The sequence below is a fragment of the Gorilla gorilla genome, chromosome 9 (assembly GCF_029281585.2).
Source record: "Gorilla gorilla gorilla isolate KB3781 chromosome 9, NHGRI_mGorGor1-v2.1_pri, whole genome shotgun sequence".
In the NCBI taxonomy this organism is placed as follows: domain Eukaryota; kingdom Metazoa; phylum Chordata; class Mammalia; order Primates; family Hominidae; genus Gorilla; species Gorilla gorilla.
This window is the reverse complement of record NC_073233.2, coordinates 90,679,944-90,706,146: the sequence shown is the minus strand read 5'-3', so window position 1 is coordinate 90,706,146 and position 26,203 is coordinate 90,679,944. Positions and strand designations below refer to the sequence as shown.

General features: G+C 39.7%; 1 pseudogene; it reads right to left on the bottom strand.

Moving 5' to 3' along the window:
• Window positions 1-13,006: 13,006 nt before the first annotated feature.
• Window positions 13,007-14,167, bottom strand: LOC101125145 (RNA-binding motif protein, X chromosome-like; annotated as a pseudogene).
• Window positions 14,168-26,203: the final 12,036 nt, after the last annotated feature.

Below are 26,203 nucleotides of genomic sequence, written 5' to 3'. Positions count from 1 at the left end.
CAAGGAGTCAAAGAATGGGTTGGGGCAGGGTGTGGTAGCGTACACCTATAACCCCAGCACTTTGGAAGGCCAAGGCAGGAGGATCACTTGAGCCCAGGAGTTCCAAACCAGCCTGGGCCATATCATGTATTGCCTTGCAAAAAATTTCTTTAAAAAAATTAGTTGAGCATGGTGGTGCATGCCTGCAGTCCCAGCTACCCAAGAGGCTGAAGTGGGAGGATCACTTGAACCTGGGAGGTCAAGGCTGCTGTGGGCCATGATCATGCCACTGCACTCCAGCCTGGGCAACAGAGAGAGACCCTGTCTTAAAAAAAAAAAAAGTAAAAAAAAAAAAAAGAAAAAAAAAGGGATGTGGTGGGGTGGGGGGTTGGTGCCAATAAACTTTGCTATCTTTAGTAATGGGAATGGAAAGATAGAATCTTCCAACAGCAGACCTGGAAAGCAATCTTGGGATCATTTATCTCTTTGTGTTTGTTTAATGTGGCTAACATCTTTAACAAGAAACTCAAATGTGAAAGTTACTTGCCTAAGGTTGAGGTATTGCTTCTCACAAGAGGGCATTAGCTGTGGGGTTCTGCCTGCAGACCCTGGCCTAAATGACAGATGAATAAAATGTACACTGACACACAGATATTCTGTTTTGCCAGTCCTGCTGAGTGCCCGACTGCCTGCACACCAAGAGAGGTTTGTTACTGTGGCCAGCCCTGAGCAGCTCGCACTTCAGGCATTTATTTAGTATACAGTTAACAACAGAAGCTTTGAGTCCACACACTTGTGGATAATTAACATGGTTAACAGAGTAGTTCCACGAATGATTAAAGCTCAGGTACTGCGGTTTAAAATAAATACCATTAGGGGGCAATATTCCTGGTAGACCTCCACACCGCCTTGGAGAGGGCCATCTGGTTCAAAGGTTAGTTAATGCAGGTAAGGTAAACCGACTTAAATGGGGAAGCCTCTGTTGTCCCTACTATTTACCCTATGACCTAATGCTGTAAGGTAAGAACTGGCTGCCTTCAGCCTGTTCAACTATTAGAAGCTATGTAACCTTTCGGCCTTCCAAAAAGGTTCGTGACTATTCCCTATGACTTTCCCTAATATTTCCCTTTAATATTTCTGCCACCATCCTGAGTGAATCCCAACACAAAGTCATACAGCTCAACATGTTTATTAGTTATTCATGTATTTTTGTCACACTTTGTTCTGAAAGGATTTCAGATGATCTAAAGGTACACACTGAGGCTGAGCGTGGTGGCTCATGCCTGTAATCCCAGCACTTTGGGAGGCTGAGGCCGGAGGATCACGAGGTCAGGAGATCGAGACCATTCTGGCTAACATGGTGAAGCCTCATCTCTACTAAAAATACAAAAAATTAACCAGGCATGGTGGCACGCGCCTGTAGTCCCAGCTACTCGAGAGGCTGAGGCAGGAGAATTGCTTGAACCTGGGAGGCAGAGGTTGCAGTGAGCCGAGATCGCGCCACTGCACTCCAGCCTGGGTGACAGAGCAAGACTCCATCTCAAAAAAAAAAAAAACCCACAAAAAACAAACAAACAAACAAAAAAACAGATATACATTGAACACAGCACAAGTGGGACATAAGAGATTTAAAGGGGTTAGAGATGTAAAATGGATCTAGGAATGGAAACCATAAGGCGGGATTTATCAACTGGATTCTGCAGGATGCTGTTAAGGCCAGATGTTAGCAGATGTTACATAAAAAAGGGATACCATGAGCAAAAGTATTTGAACATGGGCAATGGTTGAAACAAGTTTAAACAGATTATCTTTATTACCAAATCTCTCAAACCTTTAATACGCTATAAACATTGTGAAACAATAAAAAAACTTTCCAAAACTAAGGTTTTTTTTCCCAAAACTTATTTGATCCAGAACCCTTTTTCATGTAACATTTCACTCATTGTGAATTAACAAGAATGTGACATTTCTCAAATTTATTTGATCTGAAACTCTTTAAATGCAACATTTGAGAAACTAGTGCTCTGCTGAACACCTGTTGGGAAATACTGCCATAGAAGTCTACATATTTTCTGAAGATGAGGGCTAAGAAAATCTGGCTCTAAGCTTTCTAGCAGAAAACAAAAATAAAAGCAGTTAAACAGTTTACTCTGTGCAGCAGATAAAAACAGACCAATTAATCTGGAGAAGCCCATGTGGGAACTTACTGGAAGAACCTCAGAAATGGGAAAAGTATGAGTAAGAGCTCTAATCTCTCTTCACATATTTATAGATTTCATTGTATTCATACTTGTACAATCTTTCAGTATAAACGAAAGTCATAACACCAGAGTATAACAATGATTTTACAGTGAACAAAGGAACTATATTACAGGTATACACATTTTTGCTAATCTGGTTTAATTTAGAAATAGATTATACTATTTGGAGGAACACTCTCAGCCAAAATTTTGCTAGATAGATGTTTCTTGGCCAGTTTAAATGTCTTAGTAGATAGTTGAACAGGGGGAAGGAATAATGTGTGGTAACACAAATGAAGTAGATTCAAAAATGAGCTCAGACACCAAATATACTCTCATCCTACTTGGCTTAGAGGTGAACTAGACTCCTCAGCGATGGGAGGCAGGGTCAAGACAAGCAACCAGGAGCTTCTTCCAATACAGAGAGGTTGACATCTTTACTAAATTTCCTCTATTCATTTGGCGGAGTGGTGTTAACTGTTTTTCTTTGTTTTGTAACTCCTAAAATGTAGAGGTGCATAGCTAAAGAAAGAAAGGTTAAAAAAAACTGTCAATCAATAACTCCAAGATACTAAACTCTAAATGAAGCTGTGTGCTAAGGAGATATAGAAAGTGCCATGACACGCACATGTATACATATGTAACAAACCTGCATGTTGTGCACATGTACCCTAGAACTTAAAGTATAATAAAAGAAAAAAATAGGAAGTGCCATGACACTGATAATGTACAGTAAGTGTCCTTGAATAAATTTACAGAAGTGGAAGAAGCCAGATGATTTGATAAATGGCCTCTCATCATCAAAGAACTATCAGATTATTCCTATTTCAGAAGTCTCCTTTACGGTTAACAGAAGACATTTCATATGTTACCATATGATGTCAGTTCATTTGGTCAACCTACCTCCCTTCAAAATGGAAGGTAAAATATAAATCAGTAAAACACCCATCTGCTTTACCTTCAAGGAGCTTACATTCAGATATACCATCTCTTCCGTCTCCTTTTCTGATGCCACAGAACCCTCACCTGAGTTTGTTCTTTAGATCTAAAACAGTGATTCTCAATTTGTAGCAATTTTGCCTCCTAGAGGACAGCTGGCAATGCTGGAGATGGTTTTAGTTGTCACAGCTGGGGTGGGGGCGTGCCAGCGACATCCCTGATACAGACCAGGGATGATGCTGAACATCTTACAATGCACAGGACGGCTCCCCCGTAACAAAGAATTAACTGGCCCCAAGTGGCAATAGTGTCGATGTTAACTAAGTCGAACCTAAATTTTTCCCATCATAATTTGAGACCCTTTCCTCAAGTTTTACCCTGCATACGAAATGAAAAACTGATTGTTAACTCAATAGCCTCACACTTTATCCTCTAAACAGCACAATAGCACAATGTCTAGTGTAGACATTAATCTGCAAATTTAATAAACTTAATTTTGGGGACTGATTCTTGAGATACTTCCTCTTTTCTAGGCCAAATAACCCCAATTCTTTGGATTGTTTGTTTACTTATCATTCATTCACTCAAACATTTATTCAACGGCAACTTTGTGAAGGTATAGTGTTAAGGAGTTTAACTGTTTAAAGGTAAAGCTCAGTGTTCTCAAGGAGCTCAAGGCTCATGGGGAAAGACAGTCACAGTGTCAGATGATTACACACATTGGGCTAAGAATCTGTGTTGCATTCAGGATGCTGTGGGAGTGTGAATGCAGATGTGATGAACTCCTCCTAAAGTTCTGAGGAAGGCTTTAAAGGAGAAGCAACATTCAAACTGCGATTTGAGGGATGAGAGTTTGCAGTATGGTTGGGGACTTGAGGGAAAGACAGTAAAAGCACTATTCATTGAGAAAAAGTTGCTAAGCACTCATTATATGCCAGTAGTTAGGCACCACACATTACTGTGAAAAATCAAAGCAAAACAAACCCCAAAACACGAAGCTTCTATCATGAGGCCTATTTAAAAAAGAAACAAATAAAATCTCCCCTTTAATGCTTGAATCATACTTTATAGACCTCAGAACTCTTCTGCTTACCTTTTCTCATTTTAGTCCCACAAACACCCTGAGTGAGAGGAGAAATACGTATTGTCTCAATTTTATAAATGAGGACCATGAGGCAAGATAAATGAAGTGACTCCCTTCTCTCCCCAACCATGACCACAGATCTAGTAAGTGGTAGTTGCCTGATTCCAAGTCCTGTGCTTTTCTACTCTTTTTCAGTTCCAAATGCAATTTCCTGTGGCAGAGAGGCAAGCACACTCCTTTCTACCCCCTCCTTGCCCTTGCTGTCTTCATCTCATTCTAAACTGTTTTCTGCCAGCCTCAATGCTGAAGTTGTTTTCCAGTCTTCCCAGTTCTGATTGCAGAGGGACTATCCAGGGAAGGAAGGAGTGAGGGTTGCTGTGCAGCCACTGACCATTTGGCAAAATCATTTCTACCTTAATTTCCCAAATTTTTTGAGGAAAAAGGAAAACTGAGATGTGGGACAGAAAATCCCTTTTGTTTGTCTTGGTGTTTGATAATGTATGCAACCTCTCTGGGTGGTTTAAGCGGTTTAGGTACTTTCTATAAAAGGGATCTTTTAATGACAAAACTAATGTGATTATCTGAGTGAGTGTGAGAGGCGTATTCAAGGCTTAAAGAAAATCTGTTAGAATAGCTGAATGTATCTGCTTAATCCTTTCTCTAATGTGGCTGAACAATGCTCTGGGAAGCCATTGGTCCGTTCTTTCTCCTAGTAAATGCCTGCCTCCAGAGGTAGGGACTGTTTGCAGCTTTTGATACCCGTATGCTTCACCTTCTCAGCTGCACAAAAGCACAGGAAAAGCTGAAGGAGTCTGAAGCACTGACAGAAAGCAATGTCCCCTCTGAATGCTGAGGGCTAAATGTACAGCACATGGCATGCTATCTCCAGGGCATCCTGAGAAGCAAGGACTGTGGTCACCATTGGGCATGGCATCTCAGAGAAGGGTCCCCCTTCCCGGCACCTGCTTTCATTAGGTGCTGGGTGTCAGATCACTTATCGATGTTTAAAATCTTACACCTGAGATTTAAGAGTGACCAGCCTGATCAACATGGTGAAACCCTGTCTCTACTAAAAAATACAAAATTATCTGGGCATGGTGGTGCATGCCTATAATCCCAGCTACTTGGGAGGCTGAGGCAGGAGAATTGCTTGAACCTGGGAGGTGGAGGTTGCAGTGAGCCGAGATCGTGCCATTGCACTCCAGCCTGGGCAACAAGAGCGAAACTCCATCTCAAAAAAAAAAAAAAAAAAAAAAAAAAAAGAGTGGTTTAGCTATTCCTCTTTGGGGGCAAGATAAACATAAGAGGGGATAAAAGTGATACAGGTTTGAGTTCTGCAACCTCCTCTGTAACTTTGGCCCAAAACCAAATTCTTCTGGTCCTCTGCTCTCTCATTTGTGAACTAGAGATAATAATACTTGACATATTAATTCATGTGAGAATCAAAATAAAAATGGGAACATGAATACAAAAGTGCCCCAGCCAATCTGGAATATTATCACATAACATGTTGCACACTTTTTATTTTTATTTTAAAGTTCTAAATCTTGTTCTTTGAAGAATACTCTTCTAGATGTATAATTGACTACTTACATACTGGGCGTTATGCACAGTTCTGGAGATACAGATAGTAGTAAGTCAGTCTCTGACTTCTAAGAAGGTCACAAGTTATAGGGAGGCAGAAATGTAAGGTGCAGCTAAAAATGTGTATTAGAAATGATTAATTCTAACTTGGGAAAATTAATAATAATAGCTAAGACTCATATTGTGCATATTATTTGCTTGGAGGTGAGCCAAATGCTTTGCTTGAGTTACCTCATTCAATCCCAACAGCCCCAGGAGGTAGGAACTGCTATCATCCCATTCACAGATGAGGAGGCTGAGGCTCAGTCAGATCAAGTAAGTCACGTTCCCATAGTATCACAGCTGGCACTTGGTGGGCCAAATTAGAGTCCTGGGTCTGCTTGACTTCCCAGTCCAAACTCTTCCCCATTGCTTGGTGCTCTATCCCAAGTTAAAAGAGACATCCTAAAAGATGTGGCCACAGGTGGGTTTCAACACAGAATTGGAAGTTTGCTAGGTACACAGAGGAGAAAGGGCATTCTGAGCAGAGGGAATGGCACAGGTAAAAGCATTTTGGCCAGGAAAGCATTTGTGCAGAGAGGAACTGGAAGCAGTTTGTAGTTAGCAGTGGAGTGGGGACAGGTTAGAGGAATAAGCAGGGGCCCGACTATGATCTCCTTTATGGCCCCTTTGTGAAAAAAAAAGTATTTCTATTTTAATTAATTATTTTGTTTATATATCCCGTTTGTCAAAAAGATTTTGCAGCAAAGTGGGAACTGTTGTAATGGTACAGGGTTACAAAATATACTTCAAATTTTAGAATCAGAAAACTTTAAGGATGGAAGGCACTTAAAAGATCAAATTCATTCTATGCAAGAGGAAATCAAAACTGAATGCACGTAAATGTCTCAATCAAGGTTACAAAGGAGTTTAACCAGCCAAACCAGAATATTTGCGTTTTTTAGATGAATTATGGAGTTAAAGTAAACATTAAATGAGAATTACGGAATTATCTTCAGATGCATTTATAGAAATTGGTGAGTTGAAAAGAGGGAGAGATGCAGTTGGTAATTCCATGAAATGAGAAGGAAGTTCTGCTGAAGCTGTAGGTTTCCCATTGAGAATGCTTGTGACAACTCTGTGGAGAACGCTGCTGGGTATCTAAGTGGGTGCCTTGGCTGGGTTAAAGCTGGGAATCAGGTCTGCCTGGAAAGTAGAATTTATTGATATCTTTCTATGTCAGTTTATTAATTTTCATTGGCTACTTAAATGGGGGCCTGGTACAGATGTGGCCTGGTTCTTGTTCTCACCAAGCTCATGATCTGAAAGACGTAACAGACAAGAAAACAGGTAATTGCAACAAACTGGGATTAGTCATGTAATATGGAATAGGATGCTTTGGGAGCCCAGAGGAGTGAGCAACCAAATGGGTTAGGAAAAGCTTCCTGGGGAGAGTAATGTCTAAGAAAGACTTGAAAGGTGAGTGAAAGTGGGGTAAAAGGGAGAACAAATAGTGCTCTAGGCAAAGGAAACAGTTTGTGCAAATGCTCCAAGAAGACCACAGCATTTGGGAAAATTAACTTGAATGCACTTTCCCATTTGATAGTCTTGGCATGGAGTGTGTAAGTTGGGAGTGACATGAGAGTTTTTTCTCTACCCTTTCCTTCTCCAATATGCAAATATATATATGCAGTTTATTAGAGAACGTCACAACTCTGATAAAAAAGATTGAAATGCATTTGGGAATGCCACAGAGAGCAGGTGCTGACATGCTGGAACTCACTAAATGATTGCACAAAACAAAAACTCCAATATTCCTCTTTCCCATGTCACTACAGCCATCCCACTGACCTGAGAACCAGTCTCCCCAAAGTGACTACTTCTCACCCTAAGATGGAAAACAAAAAGGAATGAAATCAATGCTCTGAATGTAAACTAGACAGAGTGCAGCAGGAGGGGAGAGCAATAAAGTGAGCAGGCCTGAGTGATGGTGGTAGCCAGCTGGATTCTCAGGTCACAGAGTAATTTACTCACTGGTCCTAGGCCACTGGCTAATTATCCAGACAGCCCTGATGCTGGTGCGAAGCCTCCTGCTGTTCATGTTATTAATACCAGCAGCAACCAGCGGGCGTTGGTGGGAGCAGAGGAGCAGACCGAGTTGTTAGACTGCTGAGCGAATGCAGAGGCATCTGCCTGGTCCCTCTGAGTTGGACCTCACCAGGAAAACTGACCCAGCGCCAGCATTCAGCTCTCGGCTCAGCCACTGCATGGGCCCCAGGGAGAGGCTCTCCAAGGATGGCCGAGAGCTTGGGCAGAGGAAGAAGTCACCCAAGTCATGGAGTTTGACCAGCTTGTGTCAAAGAACCTCTGCCTGTTTCCCCCTTGGAGCTGACTGGAAAGTGATTTTGAAGCCTATCCAGAATAACTTAATACCCATGGAGTAATGTCAAACACTCCTCTTTGACATGGCGTGGGAATTAGACTTCACTGCACTCAAATGGGGCCAGGGAAGGTTATGGTGTTTGTTTTAGGGTTTAATAATTTAGGAGATTGACCTTAGGTTACCCTGAAGGGATTTCAGGGGCCAGTGGGGATGGAGGTGGGGTTCTCTTGTCTCATACCCCACTTTAAAATACGAAAACATATGTAAAGTCCCCAGCGCATAGTAGACATTTTCAATCAATGTAAGTGCACTGCCCTCTTTCCCCTATAACATTTTCCAGTAAACGACCTCTATCTGACTGATCTTTCATCTTTTCCCTCTAGGACAGTAGTTCTCAACCAGGAGCAATTTTGCTTCATAGGTGACATTGCAATGACTGGAGACTATTTTCATTGTCACAACTGGGGGCAGTGGGACATTGCTGGCATTTGGTGGAAGAGGCCAGGGATGCTGCTAAAAATCCTACAATGCACAGAACAACCCTCCACAACAAAGATTTATCAAGTCCAAATATCAATAATGCTGAGGTTGAGAAATCCTACTCTAGAAGATTCTGTACATTGTAGCCTGAGTAATCCCTGTAAATACAAATCTTGTCATTTGCTTGCTTAAAAAAACCCCAATGGTTTAGTTATCATAAATAATGCATTCCAAATTATTTACTCAATACAGAGCACCTGTTCTGTGGCAGGCACTGTGTTATGGTGTGAGATTGCACAAGTACATCTATATAGACCCCGACCTTGAAGAGATGGTTACAAAACACTGGCTTCCTGTCATCTCCAGGGTAAAGTCCAATCAACTGAGGGTAGAGATGGGGTATAGAAGAATGAAAAATAAGAACTTTGTTTTAGGACATGAGGTGCTGGTTTGGTGGTGGGCCATTCAGGTAGATTGGGCAGAAAGGACAAGAACCAGTACATTAGATGTGGAAGAACTTTCTACACCAAAAAGAGGGGGAATATGTGTGTTTCTAATTTCAGTAAATAGAACTCCCAGCTTCACAGTTTCCAAGCCAGGAACCCATGCTTTCTTCTTAACCCTTTTCTCTTTCCTAAGCTTTCTATTCTGAATACCACAAAGGAATTATGCCCCAATGGTGTGAAGCATCCATTGTGTAAAAGTATCCAATGGTGTGAAGTATCCAATGGTGTGAAGTATCCATTGTGTAAAATATACCCAATGGTGTAAAGTTACCATTACTTTACACCATTGTGTGTGTAATGGATTAACATCTCACCATTGCATCTAGAAATGGTATTAGCTATATAACATTGTTATGAGAATTTTTTAAGAAGTCATTCATGATATTTTTTATAGAATTTAATTTTCTCAAGAGACCATTACTAAGAAAGACTGCCAAACATTGTGTCTCTATGGCTTGTGTTTTAATTGAACTCTTAACATTATTATCTTTAAAATATCTCTTTTCTTTTCTTTTTAAATAACAATCCCTCATGATTACCATTTGTTTTGAGACAAGGTCTCACTCTGTAGCCCAGGCTGGAGTGCAGTGGTGCCATTACGGCTCACTGTAAAGCTTCATTAAAAAAGTTTGAAACACCTGCAAACTTCCAAAAAAGTTACATATGCAGATTTTTTAAACTTAAACACTTGAGAGTAAGCTGCTGACATAATGTCCCGTTGCCTCCAAATACTTTAGTGCCAATTCTGACAATTCTCCATAACAAAAATATATCATCAAAATCAGGAAATTAATATTGGCATATTATTACCATCCAATCCTCAGATCCCATTAGTTACCCCAGTTGCTCCAATAATATGCTTTATAGCCAGAAGTTATAATTCAGAATCAAGCTTCGAATTTAGTTGTTATCACTTCTTCAATATGGACCAGTTTCTCAGACTTTCCTTAATTTTCATGACATTGAAACTCTTGATAATTACTGGCCAGTTATTTTGTAGAACATCTTTCTGTTTGGGTCTGCATCAAGTTTCCTCATGGTTAGATTCAGGTTATGCATATCTAGCAGGAATGATGCTGTGTTTTCACAGCATCTTATTAGATGATGCATGATTTCAATTTGTCCTGCTACCGATGATGTTTACTTTAATCATTTGATTATCTCTGCCAGGATTGTCCAGTTAAATTTACTCATTTTTAACTTTGTAATAAATAAGTATTTTATGGGTAGGGACTTTGAAAATATGTAAATAATGTGTTTCCCTTTGAACTTCTCATTTATTCATTTATTTATTTTATTCAATGGATTATACTTTGTTACTATTTTTATTTTGCTGCTCAAATTTTCTTTGATTTGGTCAGTAGGAACCCCTTTAAGCTGAATTCTCTGTCCTTTTGATGTGGTCCCATCGTTCTCTGAGTCCTCCTGTGTCTTTTAGCATGATATTCTAGGCTTATCTTGTAATTTCTCTACCCCAGCCCTGAAATCAGCCATTTCTCCAAGGAGCCCTGGTTTCTTTCACTAGAGAGTGGTATTTTAGAAACCACACATTGGTACAAATTGTGCTCATAGCTAGTGAAGTGTTGCTGATCTCAGACCCTCTCAGGGGATAGAGTTAGGAATGATATATATCTTTCCATAATTATACATATATATTTATTTCTACATCTATCACTATATATTGAAAACCATGATGCTTCCAATTTCAGTCCAGTATCACAGGGTTCCTGCTAGTTTTATTCCTTTCCATAATTATAATTCTCTTTTCTAACAATGAGGAACCAGCTCTCAATATACTTAATATATTTACTTATTTGATCAATCTCCCCACATGTAACCAGTCTTCCATCAATGACACCAACCTTTCTTAGCATGTATTACTTCTCACTCTACTTGGGTGGAAGCCTCCTGTCTTAATCTGTTTGGGCTGCTGTAACAAAATGCATAGACTGAGTAGCTAATAAACAACAAAAATTTATTTCACACAGTACTAGTGACTGAAAAATCCAGTGACTGGTCAGGACCCAGCCTTTTCATTAATAAATGGTGCCTTTTGTCTGTGTCCTCAGATGGTATAAGATGGATGGTTGTTTTCTTCTTTCCCTACTATCACACAGACCTTATGGTTGCTTTCCTTCCTTCTTGCCTATATCATCCTAGGTGTGCTACATATTTAGTTTTCCCTTTAATTTCCCTCAAAGCATCATTAAGAAAAGTTATGTCTGGCATACTTTCATAAAGGTTTGTGTAACAAAAGGGGTTACAGCATGTGCGTGTAACAACTGACAGCTTTCATTGATGTAAATATCAACGGACCATTTCTTGCTCTATGGATTTCTGGCTAGAAATATTTTCCAGCTCACTGTCATGCTTTCTGGCATCATTTCTCTTCAACTTTCCCCCTAACCTCCTAGCTTCTAGCCTCCTTCTTGTACATTCCTGCTACTTATACACAGTTATTCAATTCTCTCTGTATTTTTACGTTCTCCTTTCTGCCATGACTTGCATTTAAATGTGTAATTGTTGTAGTTTATTCAGCATCTAGATATTTCTTAAAGTACATAGTCTATCATGCTGTCAGTAATTTATGTCTCTGTTTTTGTCTCTTATGTTCTTACAATATTGCTTTATGGAGTTACACATTACAGTCAGTAAAATGCACAATCTGAAGGGAATAGATCAGTACATTTTTTTACATAGATAAAAACTTATGTGACCATCATCCAGAAAAAGATTAGAACATTTTCATGACTCCAGAAAGTTTCCTTATGTCTCTTTCTGGGTGATGCCACCCCCTTCCAGAGGTAACCACTATATTGATTTCCATTACCATAGATCTGTTTTGCCTGTTATTGAACTTCACATAAATGGAATTATACAGAATGCACTTTTGTTTCTAGTTTATTTTGCTCAACAAAACTTTGAGATCCATTCTTGTTTTCACTTGTTAGTAGTTCATATTATTGAGTAGGTATAATTCATTGTATAAACACAAAACAATTTCCTCCTCCTTCTCCTCCTTTTCCTCCTCCTTCTCCTTCTCCTCCTTCTCCTCATGCTCCTCCTCCTCCTCCTCCTCCTTCTTCTTCTCCTTCTTCTGCTTCTGCTTCCTCTTCCTCTTCTTCTCTTCTTCTTCTTCCTTTTTGGTTTGCCAAACTTTTTTTTAGTATTCCGTAGTTGTTTAACACACACTTAAAAGATCTTATTTGGGGGAGGTAAAAGGGGAGGTTCTTGCAGATACCCAAGGAAATGTCAGAAAGGTAAAATGGCCAGCATTATCCATTTGCTTTTTTGGGTTTACTGGGTGAACAGCACTTTCCGTAATAGGCACCTGATTTCAGGTTTTTTATATTGAGAACATTGAGATTTCAGTTGGAAATATATATCATATATTATAAGTAGCATACCCCAACCACCCTCTAATAGCTAGCTTGTTTGTATGGGCAGAACGATTCGTCTTTCCATATTTTAGATGGCTAGATGTCTTGTGGAGATCTTAAGAATTGCTTGCCTTGTTTATTGGGAAAAATCCAATAAGAAGTGGCCTTTAGGGACACTTTTACTTGGAAAGTTACAACACTAGTACAACAAGTCTTAACACATTTAACATTTGCTTGTTGAAAAGCAACGTCATAAAGTCAAATAAAATTAAACAATGTTTTACTTTTTTCCCCACAAGAACATAAAAATTATGGAAGGAAACTTAACAGGGAATTTAAAAAAGGTAACACAATTTTTCCTTTTAGTAGTCCTTGGGTAGTTATGACAGAATAGTTTCCACTTTTTGTTTGTTTCTTTGAACTGGGATTTTGTTCCAAAGTTTTGCTTGTTTCTAGTACCTGCTTCTGCCTCCCCCTCTATCAGACTGGCTTCCTCCATGGCCACCACCTTGGTGCTCTGTGGCTTGAACTGCTGTAGGAATCACGTGGAGGAGGGTGCCCCCTTTCCATAGAAGGAGGAAGCCCGCTTTCTTGTCTGCCAACCCGATCACGACCACTTGAGTAGAGATCACTTCAGTGGCTAAGTAACTGTCTGACTTCCACCATATCCATCACGTGAGCTGCTGTAATCATCATAGCGACTGCTTCCACCGTAAGCTGGCAGGGGCCATCGTGTATGTCCAGCACTACTTGAGTTACCATAACTCTCATATGAATCTCTGTAGGAACCTCCATTTGGATGATCTGAATAGTCAAGATCACGACCATATCCCTCTCTATCGCCATAGCCTCTTGATGGATAGTCATCACGTGAACTGGAATGACCATAGTCACGGTAAGTATAATCTTGTGGTGGTGGTGTATAATCTCTTGTATCACGAGAACTTGGGTAATCTTTGCTGGAATAGCTGTCTTTAGTAGAATACACATCATCTCTTGGGGACAAATAAATATCTCTGTGAGACGGCAGCGGTTCCCTTCGAGGTGGACCTCCGTAACTATCTCTTCCACGTGATACAGGAGCTCTTCCTCCCATTCCACTGCTGCTGCAAACTGGTCCTGAAAGTGCAGATCTCTTAGGAGGAGGACCCGCACTTCTTAATGGGGGTCCTCTTTTTACTGGGAGTAATCCCCTGGAAGAACTCATGTTAAAATTCATGGACTATCCGCCATCATACATGTGTCCTCCCCGTGAGGGAGGTCTCCTGGTTCCTCCACTTCCTCCTCTTCCACCTCTAAGACCTCTTGGAGGGCCTCTACTTCTTGGAGGTGGAGGGGTCCACGTCTACCACTTTCAAATGATGGTTTGGTGGTTTGTTCCACCTTGATGGCTTTTCCATCTAGTGACTTTCCATACACGTCTCTGGCTGCATCCTTATCGTCTCCTGGGCTATCAAAGGTGACAAAAGCAAATCCTCTTTATCTGTTCGTTTCATCAAGAGTACTTCCACTATTCGTCCATATTTGCCAAATACTACTTCAAGACTTTTCTCACTTGTTTCCGTATTAAGCCCACAAATGAAGAGCTTTCCTGGGCGATCTACTTCAACCATTTTTTGTTTGTTTGTTTTTGTTTGCCGGTGAGTCAGAGGGGTAACAATGGGTTCAAGCTTCAACAAGCTTGCAGACAGGGGCTTCCTAGCAGCTCAGCACCAGTGGTGGCTGCCCGGTCCAAGGACTGAACCTTGAAGTCGCTAGCACTACTGCACAACAAAAACAATTTCTTCTTTGTCTATTCTTCTGTAGCTAGACATCTGGGTTATTTAAAGTTTCGGCTATTATAAATAAAGCTCTTATGAGTATTACATTACAAAACTTTTTGTGAATATTTGTACATGTTTATTTTAGGCATATACCTAAGAGTGGAATTGCTTGGTAGATATATGTTTATGTTTATGATAATTGTTAGACCAATTTCTAAAATTGGCTTAAAATTGTAGAGTTCCACTCACAATGCATGAAGGTTCAAATTACTCTATCTCCTTGATTACTTTTTGTGGCCAATCTTTTTTTAAAATTTGGCCATTCTGGTGGGTGTGTAATGGCATCTCATTTTGGTTTCATTTTTATTTTTTTGAAAAGCGTATGTTTTTAGTTTTTATGAAGTTGGATTTATTATTTTTTGTGTGAGAAAGAAAGTGACTTTTGTGTCTTAACTAAAACACTTTTGCCCACTCCAAGGTCATGAAAATACTCTCTACGTTTTCTTCTAGGATCTTTATAGTTTTAGCTTTCACATTTAGGTATGTGACACAGATTTAATTACTCATTTATGTGCTGTGAGGTAGGGGTTAAGGTTAATTTTTATAAGTTTCAAACATATGTAAAAATATAATAGTATGATGAGCCCCCAAGTACCCATCACTCTGCTTTGATAATTATCATGGCCAATATTGTTAGATATATTCTCCTCACCCACTTTCCTTAACTCAAACTGAATTATTAGTAAGAAAATTTCTGATATCATACTTTTCATCATTACTATTTCAGTATATATCTCTAAGAGATAAGGAGTGTTTAAAAAACAATGCAACCACAACACTCCTATTATATCTAAGCAAGTAACCATAATTCCTCAATATCATCAAATATAGAATGATTTTCCACATTTTCCCAGTTGTCTCATAAATTTAAAAAATTATTTTATTTTATGTTATTTTTTTGAGATGGAGTTTCACTCTTGTTGCCCAGGCTGTAGTGCAATGGTGTGATCTCGGCTCACTGCAAACTCTGCCTCCTGATTCAAGCAATTCTCCTGCCTCAGCCTCCCAAGTAGCTGGGATTACAGGCATGTGCCACCGTACCCAGCTAATTTTATTGTATTTTTTAGTAGAGATGGGGTTTCACTATGTTGGTCAGGCTGGTCTCGAACTCCTGACCTCAGGTGATCCACCCACCTTGGCCTCCCAAAGTGTTGGGATTACAGACATGAGCCACCGTGCCTGGCTAAAAATTAGTTTATTTTTAAAACTAAGCTATGATCCAAGTGATTTCTTTTTATTGATTTGGTTGCAAAGTCTTGCAAGTATAATTTAGTAAATAGACTTCTACCCTTTACAAATTATTTGTTGAAGAAATGTTGACATTTTTTCCCCTATAGTTTCCCATGCTCCACATTTTGCTGTTTGAATCTCTTTCGTGTGATTTAAAATGTTCCCTCTCTTCTGAAATTGCTGCGAACTGATGATTAAATCAACACTCCCCAAGGGGCTCAAAGACACATCAAAATTGCTCAGGACCTGTGAATTCACTGGCTAGGAGAAATGGCAACAAGTTTGATCTCCTCTAAATTAATGTTTCCAATTTCTCTTCTTCCTTTCTTACAGAATACAAAGGGAGAAATCCTCTCATTCTGAGTAGCTCCATTCTTCCCCTGTTGGCCTCCTGGGTCAAGTGGGTCAAATATTCCTTTCTGTTCAGAGGTCCCTTGGTGCAGTAGGGCCCTTTCTGCTCCACACTGTGGCATAATTTGGTATACTCACTTACCTGGATTAGGAACCTGAGCTACCTCTTCCTTCAGGTACAGAGATCTTGGTGCAGTGACACCCCCTCTACTCCATGCCTGGATTTATCTCCAGGCATTCAGCACACCCACTGTTTAGGTGTTTAGGCCACCCCTCCTTTCTTGGGTGGAACACTTGGGGAAGCAGAAGTTTCTCCACTCCATACTCAGGCACAACTCTAGGTGCTTGGTGGCTGCATTCTGGACTTTACTTTGGAGCCAGTGCTTACACCTGCCACTGGGGGATGAATAGGTGGGCCTGCCCAATTTGGCGGGCCAAGCTTGGTCTCTCCTGGAACTGAGCAGGGAGCTCAGACCACTGTGCATTCCACAGGATGGTCTATTGCCTGAGGCAACAGGGAGCATCTTATGGCAAACAAAGATCAAGCAGATACCCATTTACCTCAGCTGCACCTGGCTGTTACCCATAAGCATCACCCACAGACTGAGGATGAACTGCACAAGCCAAAATATAATTTGCTGACATAAGCACACAGCAGTGGGGAACTAGATTAGCTTCCTGAGGCCTCTGCTACACGAGCCATGCAGGAGGCAGAGAGCCTGCTCATCTGCCCAGTACATTGCTAGTACAGCCAGCATTTAAGAAAGCTACTGTACAAAAGCTATCTATAACTAAGAAAACTACACAAAGTCTTTGCCACTGGAAGCACCCAGAACCAAAGCCAAAGGACTCAATACCATAAAAATTGTAGTCAAATCCTTGAGAGAGAGAAAAATATCTCATCCCAATGAAAGTAAATTCAAAAATAAGCAGAAGAGATAGCTTACCCAGATGAGAAGGAACCAGAAGAACAGTTCTGAAAGTATTTAAAGATAGTGTTATAACCCCCCGCAAAGGACCACACTAACTCTTTAGCAATGGATATTAACCAAAATAAAATTTTTGAGATACCAGATAAAGAATTCAAAATATTGATTTTAAAAACATCCAGTGAAGAGAAAGTTGAAAACACACACACACAGAGACACACACAAACACACACACACGCACACACAAAATCAGAAAAACAATTCAGAATATGAAAGAAGAGACAGATATTATTAAGAAAACCAAACAGAAGTTCTGGATTACAGGGGCTAACCTAGGAGTTTTATATTTTCCTGTGTGAAATACTGTTGAAAGCTGCAACAATAGGCTTGGCCAAGCAGAAGAAAGGATTTCAGAGCTGGAAGACAGGTCTTTCAAATCAACCCAGTCAGACAAATATAAAGAAAAACAAATTTTACAAAATGAACAGAGCCTTCAAGAAATATGAGACTATGCATATGGCTCAAACCTACAAGTTATAGATATTTCAGAAGGAGAAGGGGGAAAATTACAAGTATGGAAAGGCCTATTGGAGGGAATAATTCAGGAACACTTCTCTGGTCTTGCTAGAGATATATAGAGCCAAATACAAGAAGCTCAAACCTCTTGAAGATACATTGCAAGAAGAACCTCGCGAAAGCACATACTCATCAGACTATTAAAGTTAGCATGAAGGAAAAAACCCTAAAAGAGGAAAGAGAGAAGCATCTAATCACCTATAAGGGAAATCCCATCAGACTAACAGTGGACTTCTCAGCTATAAGAGACTGGAATCCTATTTTCAGTCTTTGTAAAGAAAAGAAATGCCAGCCAAGAAATTTTTTATCTTGCTAAACTAAGCTTCATAAATGAAGGAGAAATAAAAAGTCTTTCCCAGACAAACACTAAGGGAATTTCTCACCACCAGACCAACCCTTCAAGAAATGCTCAAGGGAGTCCTAAACATAGAAATGAAAAGGTGATACTTGTCATCATAAAAGCACAGGAAAATATAAAACTCCTAGGTCTTATAAAGCAGCTACACAATGAAGACTGCAAAGCAACAGAGTAACAATTAACACTTAACAGGAACAAAACCTTACATATCAATACTAACCCAAATGTAAATGGACAAAATTCTCCACTTAAAAGATATATGCTAGGGAAATGGATTTAAAAAAGCAAAATCCAACCATATTCTGCATACAAGAAACCAACCTAACTGGTAAAGACATTTACAGACTCAAACCAAAGGGGTAGAAAAAGATATTCCATGCAAACAGAAACAAAAAATGAGCAGAAGTAGCTATAATTATATCAGATTAAACAGACTTTAAATCAACAACCATAAAACAGACTTTAAATCAACAACCATAAAAAAGATAAAGGAGGTCATTATATAAAGACAAAAAGATCAATCCAACAAGAATATATAACAATTCTAAGTATATGTGCACCCAACACCAGAGTACCCAGATACCACTAGATCTAAGAAACAAATACTACTAGGTCTAAGAGAAGATATAGGCACCAATACAATAATACTGGAGGATTCAATATCCCTCTGACAGTACTAGACAGATCATTGAGACAGAAAATCAGTACAGAAACTCTGGACTTAAACTGGATTCTAGACTGTACAGTTTTAACAGACACTTGTAGAACATTCTACCCTACAAACACAGAATATACATTCTTCTCATCTGCACATGGAACATTCTCAAAGACTGAACATATGCTAGGCCACAAGGCTAGTTTCAACAAATTTTAAGAAACTGGAATTATATCAAGTACTTTCTCAGGTCACAGGAGAATAAAACTAGAAATGAACACAAAGAGGAACAGTCAAAACTATAAAAATACATGGAAATTAAATAATCAGCTCCTGATTGATTGTTGGGTCAATGATGAAATTAAGGCAGAAATAAAAATATTTTTTGAAACAAAATAGAGACACAACCTATCAAAACCTCTGGGATACAGCAAAAGTAGTGCTAAGAGCGAAGTTTGTAGCATTAAATGCCTACATCAAAAAGGTAGAAAGATCTTAAATTAACAACTTAATATTGCATCTCAAGGAAATAGAAAAACAAGAACAAACCGCACACACATTTAGTAGAAGAAAAGAAATAACAAAGATGAGAGCAGAACTAAATGTAACTGAGACCAAAAAATAATACAAAGGATCAATAAAATGAAAACTTGGTTATTTGAAAGGCTGAATGTGGGGGCTAACACCTGTAATCCCAGCACTTTGGGATGATGAGGCAGGAGATCCACTTGAGCCCAGGAGCTTGATACCAGTCTGGGCAACATACTGAGACCCTGTCTCTACAAAAAAATTTTAAAAAATAAAAAGTTGGATATGGTGGCACACCCCTGGACTCTCGCTACTTGGGGGGATGAGGTGGGAAGATCACTTGAGTCTGGGAGGTTAAGGCTGCAGTGAGCCATGATTGTGTCACTGCACTCCAGCCTGGGTGACAGAGAAAGACCCTGTCTTTAAAAAACAAGCAAACAAACACACAAACAAAAAAACAGAACAAAAGATAAACAAAAGTGATAGACCACTACTAGGTTAACTTATTAAAAAAGGGAATATTCAAATAAGCACAATCAGAAATGACAAAGATGTCATTATAATTGGTACAATAGAAATAGAAAAGATCATGAGAGACTACTCTGAGCATCTCTATGTGTGCAAACTGGAAAATCTAGAGGAAATGGATACCTTCCTGGAAACAGAAACCTCCCAAGATTGAACCAGGAAGAAATAGAAATCCTGAACCCACCAATAATGAGTAGCGTAATTGAATCGGTAATAAAAAATCTTCCAAAACTACAAAAAAGGCCCAAGACCAGACAGATTCACAGTTGAATCCTTTTTTTTTTTCCTATTCGGCCCAAACAAATGTCTACACAGGCCAGTTACACCAGATGTACAAGGAAGAACTGATACTAATCCTACTAAAACTGTTCCAAAAAGATCAAGAAGGAGGGAACCCTCCCTAACTTATTATATGAAGCTAGCATCATCCTGATACCAAAGCCAGGCAAGGACATATCAAAAAAGAAATCTAGAGACCAATATCCCTGATGAACATAGATGTCAAAATCCTCAGCAAAACACTAGCACATTGTATCCAACAGCAGATCAAAAAGATAATACACTATGGTCAAGTGGGTTTTATTCCAGGGATGCAAGGTTGGTTCAACATACATAAATCAATAAATGTGATTCACCACATAAACAGAATTAAAAACAAAAACCATATGATCACATTGACAGATGCACAAAAAGCATTAAAAAAACCAGCATCCTTTCATGATAAAAACGATTACCAAACTAAGCATAGAAGAAATATACGTCAAAATAATAAAGGCCATATATGACAAACCCACAAGCAACATCCTACTGAACAGAGAAAACTTGAAAGCATTGCCCCTAAGAACTGGAACAAGACAAAGATGCCTACTTTCACCACTTGTATTCAACATAGTACTAGAAATCCTAGCTAGAGCCATCAGGCAAGAGAAAGAAATGAAAAGCATCAGAATTGGAAAAGAGGATGTCAAATTATCTCTGTTACATGATGATGTACTCTTACACCTATAAAATCTTAAAGACTCCTCCAAAAGATTCCTAGATTTTGTAAGTAACTTCGCTGAAGTTTGAGGATACAAAAATCAAACTACAGAAATTAGTAGCATTTCTACACATCAATGATGATAAAGCTGAGAACCGAATCAAGAATGCAATCCCATTTACAATAGCTATGAAAAATATGTAGGAATACATTTAACCAAGGAGTTGAAAGATCTGTACAAGGAGAACTACAAAACACTGATGAAAGAAATCATATGTGACAAAAACAAATGGAAAAACATCCCACGCTCATGGATGATCTCCTCCAAACTATTTTTCCTGATTTCTCTTCTTCCTTTTTGACAGAATAAAAAGGGGAGAAACCTTCCTATTTTGAGTATCTCCATTCTTCCCATTAGCCTTTAAAAATTTTGACCTATTTAATGCTGTTAATTGGAAGAATCAAATCTTGATTGGAAGAATAGAAAATCTTCCAACAACAACAACAAAAGCCCAAGACCAGACAGGTTCACAGTTGAATCCTTTTTTTCCCCTATACTTTGTGCACACCTCTTTTGGCTTTGTAACATCACAATGTGATTATGTGTTTTTTATGTTTGTTGTTTTCACTGGGCAGGGATACTGACCCCCCTCTGCCTTTCTAAACTATTATTTATTGATTATCTTCTATGTCCCAGTTACTGCATAAGAATTTAACATAAGGAATCTCATTTCATCGCTTCTTCAGCAACATCTGGAAACAGGTATGATGATCTCCACTTTAGAGGTGAGGATTCAGAGAACACAGATTTGAAGCGACTTGCTGAGTTGTGAGTCGAACATTTACCTCTTTATATTTGCATCAGCCAGCCTCGGGACCAGGCATGTGGCAGATGTTCAATGCTGAGTTACGACTAATATTATGAAGGTAAACCTCAGTGCAGACACCATCTATTCTAGGAATCCTCTGTAGCCTATTTTTGCTGATATTGCCTCCTCTTTGTTGCACACGAACCTGGAACAGTCCTCTATTATCACACTTCTCACACTGACTTTGATCAAGTCAGTTTTCTAACTGTGTGGAGTGGACTATATGGATTTTGCATATATGTATCTTCTGGCAGGAGTGGGAAGCTGGACTGCTGAGCTGGCTCTGGAGAGATGCTCCCAGAGTACCCAGGACTGAGGCAGTTAATTTGCCCCATTGGTGAGGAGGAAATTTCTTGTAAAAGCTAGCTCCCCTCAGAACAAAGTGGCCTTTTATTTTTTAGCTTTGGAATGGAGCCTAGCTGTCCATGGAAACAAAGAGAGGAGAGAATCACTGAACCAGTCTTGCACATAAAAAACCTACCATGCCTGTCTTTGAAGTCTCCTTTATGTCATTTAGAAAACTTTGGATTATAGGAGTGTTTTTTCCTCCTTTTTTTCCTCAGTTCCTCACCCACCCCAATTTTTTTTTTTTCAGAGAAAAGAGAGAACTGGGTATAAGAGAACCTTTCTTTGAAACAGGGCAGAAGTCATTAATTAAGGTTCCCATTCATTCCTGCTGACACTTGCTCATCAATCAGATTTCGTCTTAGCATTCTGATGACCTTGCTGACCTTGGTCCTCCATGCTGTCTGCTAGACAGAATTGAGACTCAGACCACACACCAGAACTGAGGGAATGGGCTCTGACTCTCGGCTTCCTGAGATGGAGGAGAAAGGGTCTGGGGACAAAGCTGGCTGGTCCGGAGCTCTTCTGGCTGAGGTGAAGGTGAATAAAGAAGACATTTTCTTTGCGGAAGCAAGTGTTGCTTACTTCACACAAGCAGTGATCTATAGCTGCCCTTTTTTTTTTTCCCCAGAACCCAGGGCCAGCCATGGAGCTTGGAGCCCAGCCAGCTGAGCCCAGGAAACAAGGCTAGCAATTTCTCTCTGCCAACTCAGCACTGCTGAAAGAAGTTAACAGCTCTAGTCTTCTCTCAGAAAAGTGCAGGAAACTGTTCTGGAGATGGGGGTGGCATCTGGGACTAGTCAGCCTAAGGTGTGGGACTTTTATTTCATTACTTGTGCCTTTATTCATTCATTAAATATACATTTACCTGGCAGCCACTATGTACTAGGCAAATTTTATGTTATGTATAGTTTATCACAATTTAAAAAAAGAATTAAAAAATTATGTGTGTAGATAAACTTGGAAACACAAAAAACACTTGCTACATTACTGGGGGTAGTAAGGTTGTGTGTAAATTTCTTCTACATGTCTGGTGCTAGCAAGTATTTGCAAAGCATAAAAACCTTAAAGAAAAAAATGGACAAAAAACTAAAACAGATTTTTCTAGAAAAAACCTATATACACAAATGGTTAACAAATACATGAAAAGATATTCAATATCATTAGCCATTAGGAAAATGCAAATCAAAATCATATGATACTACTTCAAACACATAAGATGGCTATGATAACAAAATGACAAAAAGTGGAAAATAGCATATGCTAGCAAAGGTGGGGGAAAATCAAAACTTTCATACGTGACTGGTGAGAATATATTAATAAGATGGTGCAACTGCTTTGGAATTACCGAAAAGGAGAAGAGATTTTCTGGAATGATGCCTTTTTAACTAAGGGAGTGGGGACGGCATCTCATATACAAGTGGACAGGTTGGCCTGAAGTAGGAGTAAAGACAATCCATTCACAGTAATGAGAAGGAAGGAGGTGAATGTGGGCACAGACAAATGCATTAGGTCAAATGTAGTGATACAACTTCTGAAAGTTCTATATGACTGTTGCTATTTCCTCAATGAAGAAAGTGGAAGAGTGAATGGATCTGGAAGATGATTCCTGAGCAGTTACAAGGGCCTGCTTGAGCTTAAAGTAATGGACTTAAAATCAGACTGGTCAGCATGGTTGTGTGTTGATCTTCAGCCAGGTTCAGCTGCTCAGGTGTAGGCTGGGAGTGAAGAGGTGAATCTCACTGAGGTTGGAGCTTTTCAAGAAGAGTATAATAAAGCAAGAAAGGGAAAATATAGTTGAAGAGAGAAATTATGATGATGAGAATATGCTCTAAGCTAGATATGGAGGGGAAGAGAGTGAAGCCTCCACAGGTACTGATAGTTGGGGCGGGGGGGCGGGGGGTGGTGAAAAGGAGTGGTATCTGTAGATTGGAGGTCTCTGTGGGGTCAAAAACTTGCTGGAATTGGGACACTCAAACTGGAAAGATAAGAGGGGGGATGATCAGAGAGTGGGTTGCTTGAAACTCAAATTAGGTAAAATTTGAAAGTATTGGGAATAATAAGGTGCAGTACATGACCATGGGAATGATGGCTAGACGAGGGTGTGAGACAATGGAGGAGATGAGGTCAATGAATACATGAGCCAAGATACAGGGAAGAAGAGCTGCATGATTATTTAAATTATGTCTCAGTGAAATTATTGATTTAAACTAAATGAGAGCAAAAGCGAGATATAATCTTCAAGAAATGAAGGAGCATGACTTAGAGGTCAGTAGATGACAGCAATGAAGTGGGAATAGGGGATTGTATAGCCTGGTGATGTGATTAAAAGCAGAGTGTTAAGGCAGAGGGGTGAAGTGGTCAACAAGCATCAAGATGGGCAAGGAAAACTTTTACCCCCACCAGGGATCTGTGTGGTACAAGGAGTTTGGAGATAAAACAGCAACCACTTGAGAGGGTTTCTGGAGAAGCAATGCCCTCCTGGGAGAGTCAGATTTCTGTTAGACCAAGAAGGCCAAGGGAGAGTACAAGATTGAAGATGTATGGGATTTGCTGATAACTGGCTCTGATTTCCAGGGGGATATAGCGGAAGGGTTTCCTCAGACATCTCCCCAGGTAGATGGCATCAGAAAAGTGAATATAGCAAGCCAAATGGGGATAAGAGCCCAGAGGACAAGGAAGCTCCACACTCTTTTTGGTGTCTGACTTAAGTAGATGTAAACGGCATATGAGGTAACCCTGATGGTCTCCAGGCAGGAGGGGTGTAGGCTGTGAGTGCTGGAGGGACAGGGAGGAGAGAGAGTGAGGGTCCTGTCAGGGGCACAGAACTCAAAAGAGGGGTGGTCTTTTCTGGATCAACCCAAACTCTGAGGCACTCTTCTTACTTATATGGCACAAGGTGCTCTGAGGCTTTCTCCTGACTCGATTGGTGGATGTTTCTGGTGAAACTGGGCTGCAGTTACTTGTTTAAAACCATCTGTTGACATTTATTCCAGACCTGCTTTGGCTCCCCTTATGAACCAGGATGTTGGAAAGTAGCCTGGCAGGCTCACTCCTAAATTTGGCCTTTAAAATTGTGAATAACTCAGTTTGGTTGAAGATAATCACAGGATTACTAATAGATCATTTGTGGCAGGATGTAAGTCAGTCAGGATATCCTTGATTCTGGGATGTCTGGCAAAGCGCTGGGAGTAAGAGCTCATTGAATCCTAGTGTGCTTTTTGGGCCAGGTCTGCTAGTGGTGTATACTATACACCTTTCTAAAAGTGTATTGGGCATCATACTTTTTGGACTATTCAGATTATTTTTAATATATTATAAATCTTGCTGCTTTGTAGCTCTTCACTCAATGACTCAATGTCATCATCTGTCACTGCAAGAGTAGATACCACCATAGCAAAATGTCCATTACTCAGAATTCAGCTTCACCCTTGAATTCTTCCATGAATTTCTAGTAAAACAACGGTTTTGAGATCAGACATTTTTGACAGAAAAGATTGATTTTTTTCCTTTTTTATTTTTTTTTTGAGATGGTGTTATTGCTCTGTTGCCAATGCTGGTCTCAAAGTCCCGTATTCAAGCAGTCTTCCTGCCTCAGCCTACCAAGTAGCGACAGGGATGCACCATTTTGCCCGGCCAAGATTGATTTTTTAAAGTCTTAAGCTATCTTTACATACCAAAAGCATTGCTTGAATTTCTATTTATTTATTTTTGAATTTTTCATCAAGTTCATTTAAATGTAGCTAGTGATTTTTAGTTTTTGTTTTGTTCTGTTTTGTTTTGTTTTGTTTTGAGACAGGATCTAGCTCTGTCACCCAGGCTGGAGTGCAGTGATGCAATCACAGCTCACTGCAGGCTTGACCTCTTGGGCTCAAGAGATCCTCCTATCTCAGCCTCCCAAGTAGTTGGGACTACAGGCATGTGCTACCACGCACAGCTAATTTTTTATTTTTTGTGGAGACAGGGTCTCACTATGTTGCCCTGGCTGGTCTGGAACTCCTGGGCTCAAGCAATCCTCCTGCCTTGGCTTCCCAAAGTGGTGGGATTACAGGCATGAGTCACTGCACTGGCCTGGACTTTTTTATTACAATCTATGGTAACAAATATATTTTTTGTTATCACTCAACACACACACACACACACACACAGACACACATACACACATTCATGTAAAATTGTAATAAAAATTTCAGATGCCCTCTGATTGACACTTTTTATTGTGTTTTAGATTTTATTTCTAAAAATCTGGTCTTGGCCCGCTAAATTGATTTTATGACACATTAGTAAAGTATAATTTTAAAAATTACTATAAACCATAATACAAGGAATGCTCAGGGTACATAGGAAAAGGCTCTGACTCATGAGAAATAACTAGAGAAATCCCACCTCTTCTGGCATTGTTAATCTTAGAAGGAGGAGAGAGAGCATGGTAGGGTAAGACAGATGAACACCAGCGTCCTCATTTTCCCCTCTTTTTA